Source organism: Epinephelus moara, chromosome 10, assembly GCF_006386435.1.
Source record: "Epinephelus moara isolate mb chromosome 10, YSFRI_EMoa_1.0, whole genome shotgun sequence".
Taxonomy (NCBI): Eukaryota; Metazoa; Chordata; class Actinopteri; order Perciformes; family Serranidae; genus Epinephelus; species Epinephelus moara.
In genome coordinates, this window is record NC_065515.1 from 35,598,129 (window position 1) to 35,607,114 (window position 8,986).

Below are 8,986 nucleotides of genomic sequence, written 5' to 3' on the forward strand. Positions count from 1 at the left end.
GTCTTTCTATGTTATTATTTTGGATAATCAATCACTTGATCCCCAGGATTAATCGTTATCCCATTGGAGTACTGTATATATGTATGAATGATCACTTGGCACTTGTTTTTTTAAGAAAAGTTTCAAGCTGAAGGACGAGCCCCCTCCAAGCAGCAATGCAGCACTGATGCTGCCCTCAGTGGTGTGACAACAGCCACGCAGCAGGTAACGTTACGCCAGGGCCACACTGCCAACGAAGTGCTGTGAAGCGCAGCACACTGAAATTCTCCCGCAAGCCGGAGCATTTCCGTTCACATCAGACGCGCATTTCTCCACGCCAGTCGACAAGCGCTTCTGCTCCCAGCTGTTGTCTCCGTCACATTTGGCGCTGTTTTCCATCATGGGTAAGTAAATAACCTCATAAAATTATACGCCATGTTTTCCTGACAACTGTACATGTATGTCCACTTCTTAGTAATGAGTATAGTATGTATATAAACACACACACATACATCGCATATGTCAAACGGGGTGTTTTATTTTGAAATTTGTTTTATTCTGAAAATTGACCGGATGCTGTTGTTGTTCCTTTGTTTGACTTCCTGCCCGGCTTGACACATTCGCTCGCGGCTCGTGCAGAAAATAGACCAGATGCTGAAACGATTGCTGCAGGGCCAGCCTCGGAGCTGTGCGGCGCGGCCGGTGTGGATGACACAATCGGTTAACATGGGCGCCGAAAGGAAACTGGCTTTGCTTCTCGGCGCTTCGAGGTTATTCGCAGCGCTTCCGCGGGCAGTGGGGCCCTGGCATTAGGATAGCAAGTTAGATATGAAAATAGTCACACATATTATTATTATTATATATGGTATATTTACGCCCAATGGTGTGTGTGTATGTGTGTGTGTGTGATTTGTAACCATTAACTAGTGTGCACTCTGGCCTGTTGTAGCTACCTTACACCACTGGAGCCAGCATTTAGACTACCAAAGCGACTACCCATTAAAGGTCCAGTGTGTAGGATTTAGGGGGATTTAGTGGCATCTAGTGGTGAGGATTGCAGATTGCAACCAGCTGGAAACTTCGCCTGGCTAGAATTCCTCCAGTGTTCATTGATCAGGAGGTTTTTACCGAACGCAGAGTTATCCGCAGAGGTCTATACCTCCCCAGAACAAAAGGACCAGGTGATTAAACGAGCTGCAAGGCCAGCACCTGCTAATGTGTGCTCACCAGTGTCGGGCTCATTACTATAAAAAATGTAATATATTACTAATAACTCATTAGTATTTTCCAAAGTAATATTATGACTTTACTTATTACTCCCTGCTAATAGTAATTCGTTACACTACTTTTTATATTACTGCTCTGTTATCCCACACAAAAGACTCCTTATGTGTGCCTCTGTGTGAATATCAGGGTAATTGGCAGCTCCTGAAGCTAAAGGCATTTTTTATTTTTTTTTTTTTACTTGAGGGTCTTCTCTTGTCTGTGTCCAGTATTTTCTCAAGGCTCTGTCTAACAGACAGAGTCCAGCCACAAGCTTCATTACTTCTTTGTAGCCTGCAGCTGTCCACAATTAAAGTCCAGTTTTGGTTGTTTAGCCACTGTGAGGCTACAGCCATCCTCTGTAGACGAGGAGAGCTCACCTCTGGTGGGATGTATTTCCTGGAGCTTTATGATGTTGTGCTGTTGGTCGTAGTAGGTGTTTCAGACCAGAGGACTGAGGGTGTGTTTTTTGCGGTGGGTTTTAGTGCCACCAGGCCTTCCTGCAGCAACAGTGTTTATGTCATCTTTCCTCCCGACAATCTCAAAGTAATGGGAATATTTCCAGCCGCTAAAGTAAGTGTTTTCCATCTTCCAAACTAGCTTGCTGCTTTGTGACATGCATGCACAGCATGACGATTACATTAAAATGAATCCACCGATGTGATTGTTATATTTCAAGTCAGTAGTGATGTGATAACAAAAATACTGTTGAAATGAGTTATTTGTTTTTGGGATAACTGTAATATAATCACTGAAGCTTTTTTTTTAGTAATTACATACAAAAAGTAATTTTGTCACTATAGCAAGTTACTAGTAAGTGTTACCTCCCAACACTGGTGCTCACTTAATTTCTGATCCAGATGTTCGGGAGGTTTTTACCGGGAGCTGTGTTATGCGCAGAGGTCTCAGACCAGGTGATTTAAACCGGTAAAAACACTGAATAAAGCAGTTTCACGTTAAAATATCAATGTTTTTCAGATGCTGTTGTCTTTGAGGAGCTGCTAACTATGGTGGTGGTTGTGAAAACACGAACGACCCTATCTGGAGCCAGTGTTTGGTTTATCTGTTCTGAGCTACTGTAGACCTGAAGGTGCAACATGGTGATCACTGTGGATGAGGACCAGCTCCATACGTGGATATAACAGCTCATTCTAAGGTAACAAAAACACAACCATTCTTATTTTCAGAAAATATACTAATAATATTGTATTCCGTTTCTGCCAATACATTACCCTATCTGCTGCACACTGGACCTTTAAACACAGTCGTAATGAGTGTTATTAATTACACTTGTGCTTTCCCTGCCACAACAAGTCAAAACGTCTGCCACGAAAAAGGTCTTTATTGTTTGTCTGCAGTAATGCATAAACGAAAAATGCCAACATTGATTGTGCTACTTCATGACCTTTTGTGAATTCTAATAACAAACATTAGTGGCTTAAAGTATAAAAGCAAACAATAGACTGATTTGGCTGCATCTAAATGTGGTGACATTCTCCACAGAGTCCTGGTACTTTGCCCAGAAATTCACCTACTGTGTCGAGCATCCGAGTCAACACAGCCATGTAAAAAAAAAAAGAAAAAAGATCTGGCAGTAAGTAAGAGTGGATATTTACTTCAGTGATGGCCTTTGTGTGCTCTGTGAGTCACACGCTGTGGGGGTCATATTCCTGAGCTTTTTTTGCTCTGGGGGACCAGGAGAGGAGAATAAATGAAGACTAATGACTACTGACAGAAATTCAGAAAACAAACATGGAAACCTTCTTGAATAATGCATTCTTATTGCCTATGTTTTCCGAGCACAAACACAGTTAAAATACACTCGTAAAATATTAAATAGCAGCGAAAACTGTTTTTTCCAGGAGTTCAACCCTTTTTCCTGATGCAGCCCATCCAGTCAATTTCGTTTCACTGGGGATTCTGCTTTTAACAAGGTCAAACTTCAGAGAAAATGTAGGTACCTTCATGCAACAAGACAGCTCCATGCAAAAGTTTAAGGAATATAGTTATAATCTGACTCATCCTCACCTCAGTTAGTCCTGACATTAGCAATTAAAGTCACGATGCATAGAATGACCTCATACAGTATTCACTTGAAATACAGTTTGAGTTTTGAAGATACGAAGGGATGAAATGTTGCTGTTTGACTTAAATTTTGGATGTTTTCACCAAGAACCGTGACCTTGGCTTTATTAGAGCAACTGCCTGACCTCCATAACTCAGCTTAGCTGTCCAATCAACCATCGCTGCATGAAAAGGTTTCAAGATTTCAACAAGAATCGATTTGGACTCAGCTGTCAATCATTCAGGCCAGAGCTCTCTCTCCGCTGATTTGATTTAATGCAACAGACAGCATGCAGTAGTATGTGTGTGTCTGTGTGTGTGTGTGTGTGTGTGTGTGTGTGTGTGTGTGTGTGTGAAATCATACTTATTTCATACACTGCAATAGATTTACTTTATAATAAAAATGCTTATTTCTGGAGGGATGCTGCTCAACTTATCTCCAATAAACAGGTTGTGTTTCATATTCATAACTTTTTGGCAAAATTATATTGAATGTACTTCATTAAACAGAGAAGGCAGTGCTAGTGGTGATGCATTACTCATAAGTCAGAGTCCTCAGTATTCAAATATGCTCACAGATGTGATGCGTGTTATAGCATTGCACACAAATTTAATGCAGAAACTCAACGGCCAGATTTTAGACCAAAAAACGGCCAATGTTTGTTTTCAACTGAGGGATGATGATCAGATGGTGTCCTTAAAAAAAGTGTGGCTACATGCCACAGCTTTCTGGAAGTAACTAAAAGATGTTATTATAACAACAAAAATATGGCCTGATCAGGTTTTTGCCTCCAGTCTGCTTAATACTGAATATCTGCTGATACAGATCTGATCTTTACTGTTTTATTTTCTCCTTTATTATTCTGTATTTTTTGCTTTGTATATAAACACAGTTGGCACAGTGTGCACAGCCTTTAGTTAATCTCTTTAAACAGATATCTGTGTATGTATACAGAATCAATGAGACAATGCTTTTGTATTCGAAGCATTGTGGTTTCCATTTGTAGTTTGAGAGGTATTGACCAATCATGTTTGAGCAGCAGGTAGAGTCCGTGTGGAGATGGAGCAATATGGCTTTATATTTAAATTATCTGCATTCATATGTAGATCAGGAATTGCCCCAACTTTTTAACTTAGACTAGTTGACTAGTCTAAAAGTAAGAAAACACTTCAAAAACAGTCAAGACTGGGCACACTTTAATCTATAAGGTTAAACACTGTCCAAAAGAATATTGGCTATATTAGGCTATATCACTATAACTATACCTCTACAGCTATAATCACTTATTAAAATAACCTTATCATATTTTAAATGCAGCTGAAATGCTAAATTTAATCAACTAGTGTCTCTAGTGCTGACTAGGACCCTACAATACAAGAGTAGCGACACACATTGGTCAAGCGGAAAGTTGGTCACGTGCTCTCTTGTGGCGGGACAGCGCGTTGCATATCCGACCAAGAACTGACTGAACTTCAGTATTGCTGCGTTGCTGCCGACCAGGAATTCTTGTGCGTTTCCAAAGTTAAGCACACCTAAAAGCCTAATCTACCATAATCTACCGTAATAGGAGCATCGGTGACCCGTTTACAGGAAAAACAAACAAACAGTTGTCTACCATAATGTTACTCTCTACATCTTGAAAAAAAACAACTTATAAGCATGACTTAATATGACCAAGACACCTAAAAGTAAAAACAAGGCCGTTTTCATCAACTTACAAGCAAGTGCGCGTCAGACATACTGTAAGTGAATGGGTCGGAAAGGTAATGCCCTCATGCCCCACTAGAGGGCGTGTGAGGCTTAACTTCAGCATACCACAGGAGTCAATGGAAGTGTCGTCACTCTGGTATTGTAGGGTCTTAGTGCTGACAAGTGAGGATAGCAACCTTAAATTGAGTGGTCGACTAATCGTGCACATCCCTAATTCAGATATCTCTTCACGGAGATTAGCCAAAATGAGCTACGTATGGAAGAGGAAGTCTTGGCCTGGATCTTTGCAGGCTACTCCGGAGTTGCTAAAATATCGGCTGTTGCCCCGGAGGCTTATCGTTGTAAGACAGATGGCCACTGGGTTCAGAGACTGGCCTAAATTTAAAGGAATAGTTTGACATTTTGGCAGTGACACTTCAGAGTTTCCCACAGAATTAGAGCCTCTGTGTGGTGGTAGCTGATGACGGTTGGTTCCTTTATTTCCTTGCCTGTGTGTTATATAGCAGTCTGTGTCCCCTGCCCTGCCTCCCACCCACAGCAGTTTGCAAAATGGTTGGTGAATGGTTGATTCACTGTGCTGACGTCCTGCCGCTCCATCTGTGCCCAGAGTACACTCCATGCTGCAAAAATGTGGAGCTATAAATAATTGAACTGTATATATATTCCAACAGCACATCTAATGAACGGTCCAGCTCTAAAAATAGAAAATCAAAACGTGGTGGCAGATGTTTTAATCGACATGTGTGGGAATCTCTGACACCTTAAAGCTTTTTTCAAGAGAGCTAGATGAGAAAATTGATACCACTCTCATGCCTGTACATTAAATAAAGGCTACACCCAGGCTGTGTCCTCATTTCCAGTTTTAAGCTAAGCTAACCAAGTTTAGCATCATATTCATTGGACAGATGTAAGCGTTGTACTGATATTCTCATCTATCTTGATGTAAAAAACAAAAACAAAACAACAAACAAAAAAGCAAATAGGCCTGTTTCCCAGCATGTTGAATCATTCCTCTGAGAAGACATATATAAAATTGGTGGGTGTTCTGATACATCCTTACTATATTACAATAATTCCATAGAAACCCATACTCACTGCTATGAAAGCTTTCTTTGCTCATTTTTCCTTCATCTTGCTGATACAGTGGTGTCCACACTGCTGGAAATAACAGATGATTTCTGAGGCGTGTCATCAGAGTGAGCAGGATGTCCCGAAGATGGAACTCCCCAGAGAATGGACGGGTTAGGTCAAGACAGGCCTCGTCTGCCTCCGCTGTCAGACTGCCAAGGTAAAGTTCATACAGGTCACTCAGCCAAGCCCTGTCACTTCCTGTTTTTAACTTAATCTTTTATTTTCCAGGAAGTTTGCTGAGCACTTGTGTTACTTTCCGGGGTGAAAAAGTAGAACATTTACTGTCTACTGTAACACAGAATGGCCATATTTGCAGGGGACTGACAGGACTGAAAATCAATAGTGGTTAGTCAACGATTACTTGACCACATGCTGAGATTTCTTAGTGTCAAACTCCTATTTTTTCCGAGAATATCAAGCCTCCTGATGTGCATCACCATCCAGTGTCATGTTTTCAGAGTAGAATGTATGCATGGACCTCCCACATCTTGCCCTTGATCCAATGAGAAAGTATTTATTCCATCCTTTCAAAAGTCTACACATCACTGAGATGTGAAGTTACTGGGGGAAGACTTCCCTGAGTTTACCTGTAAATATAACACTGATTTGGAGTCAGTTCAAAGGTGTCAGATTTGAAAGTTTAGGCCAGTAGAAATAAAATCCAAATATTGGCATTTTCAATGACTGGCCTGTAAAGGAAGCTGTTAAAGTAGGAAACTTACAAGCTTAATCACATTTTCAAACCAGACAGCATTACAGTATTCCAGTATTTTTTATTGTAAAGGTCTAATGATTGTTTTTGTCTATTACAGGCCAAAGTCTCTGGGTGGAGAGAATGTCAGTGTTAAAGGTTCTAACTTAAATTGATGCTGCTGCAGTTCCTACTGGTGACCGAGAGCGTTCAATAGATGTGATAGATGACTTATTGCCTCCTGAAGCGACTCTTGTGCAATTGGACAATGACTCTCGGGAGATGGAAGGTTACAGCTGCTGTGTCCCTCAGAGCGTCCCAATGACATCAGGCAGCTCTACTGGAACAATTTGGATTATGAGCCTCAAGGGCAGTGCTGCTATCGTTTCTTCCACTTAAAGGAACAGTTCAACATTTTGGGAAATGCAATAATTTTCTGTCTTTAGCTTAGCTGGAAATGGGGGATCAGCTAGATCTGGTGAAATGTTAAAAAAAAAAAAACCTGTCTACCTGCACTTTATAGCTTGCAGTGTTTTGCCTATAACTGCATCGGCCTAGCAGGAAAAAAAACTGCATTTTGTTGTCATTTAAACATGCGTGAAACATGATGACACAAGATGAAACGAGACGACGTGTCGGCCGTCTCTTTATTATGCCACTTTTTCTTTTGCTTTTTTATTTCTTTTTTCTTCATGGGGTGCCCAGTAGCTCAGTGGTTAGTGTGGGCATTTCATGTACAAAGGCATGGTCAAAAAAAGGCAAAATCCTCCCCAAAAAAAACAAAAAACCAAACCCTGTAGCTTTTTTTAACAAACCAAACAACAGCAGTATCATGCTGCTCCAGTGTTTGATTTTAGAGAGCATGCTGGCATTATGGAAACAAAAGAGGCATGAGGGGCATGACATATAACACACCAGCGTCGGCCTCAAGCGTGACATATAACATCGACAGCACTTTATAAACACACAATTGCATTAACATGGCAATAACAAACATTTACCGTCCCTGTTATATGGTGGCTGATCTCGTCCTCTGCTTGGAGGGTAAGGAGCTCCCTGAACTCATTGTCTTCCCAGTGTGCGGACATTTTTGGCATTTTCCTCTTTGGGTTAGCTGCTGCTACCTGCTTTTGACATCTTCCGGCAGTGGTCCATGGTCCCTCTCTGCTGTCTGTTTTACATAGATGTTGATTTGGTGCTGTTACATCCTCTGCCAACTTAAAGGTGAGACAACACTGCCCCCCCATTCCTTGATTGTACTTTATATACAGAACAGCGATGCAGAATAATGAAGTGAAATTCCCACCTTCAACAGGCAGTTTCAAAGGGAGAAATACTCCTGGCTCTTTAAGACTGATATTGGTGAGGTTAGAAATGCTGTAAAAAGAAATGTGTAAAAAGTTCTCGTTGCAAAGCCATATTTCATGCATGTTAGTGGAAGCTAATTTAATCAGTGGTAATAATAATATTGTGATGAAACTTGTGATTTACACTTCCACTAATTAACTGGGTTGATGTAACCCAGAATTAGCATAAACCAGTGACAGAATTGTTTTGTAAATTGCAGAACTGAAATAAAAAGCTCAACTTCTCCATCACTTCAGCTCAGCCATTTCTTTCTTCCTCAGCTTATCCTGTTACCTTTTTCTCTCTCCAAGCTGCTGCTCCTCCAGTGTTTTCTTTCATATCAGCTGACTGTATAATATGCCACCTCTTACCTGACACATCTGACCCCTTGTGAACCCTTGTCCCTGATGAAAGCTGTTACCTACTGTAGTGCACCACAGCTATATAATACTCAACTGCATCGCAATAGCAGAACTGCCCTCAAGGCAGCTGCTAGAGTCAAGGAGGCCTTATCTATTTATTTTTGATCAGTGGTTCCTCTTTGTGCATATTTGCTCATTTACCCTAAAAGAAAGAAGGATGTGAGTGTACTTTGTGATTCTTGTAGACTTCAGACAAATACTTTCTTCAGTATTTGCCAGGCCGGCGGCTGCTCAAGCTGCACTGATGTTGTTTCTGCCCTTTTACACAAATAAGGAAGAGGTGTGGAGCCACATTCAACAGCCAATTTAACACAATAATAAAGTTTTTACCAGCTTCTCATATGCCGCTGGTGTAATTAATGTGGATTAGAGAATTAA

General features: G+C 40.9%; 1 long non-coding RNA gene across 1 annotated transcript; it reads left to right on the top strand.

Annotated features, from left to right (window-relative positions):
• Positions 1–1,694: 1,694 nt before the first annotated feature.
• Positions 1,695–7,378, top strand: LOC126397268 (uncharacterized). Its single transcript, XR_007570631.1, has 4 exons — positions 1,695–1,815; positions 2,221–2,398; positions 6,162–6,305; positions 6,961–7,378. It is a non-coding gene; the product is annotated as an uncharacterized LOC126397268 (long non-coding RNA).
• The last annotated feature ends 1,608 nt before the right edge of the window (positions 7,379–8,986 follow it).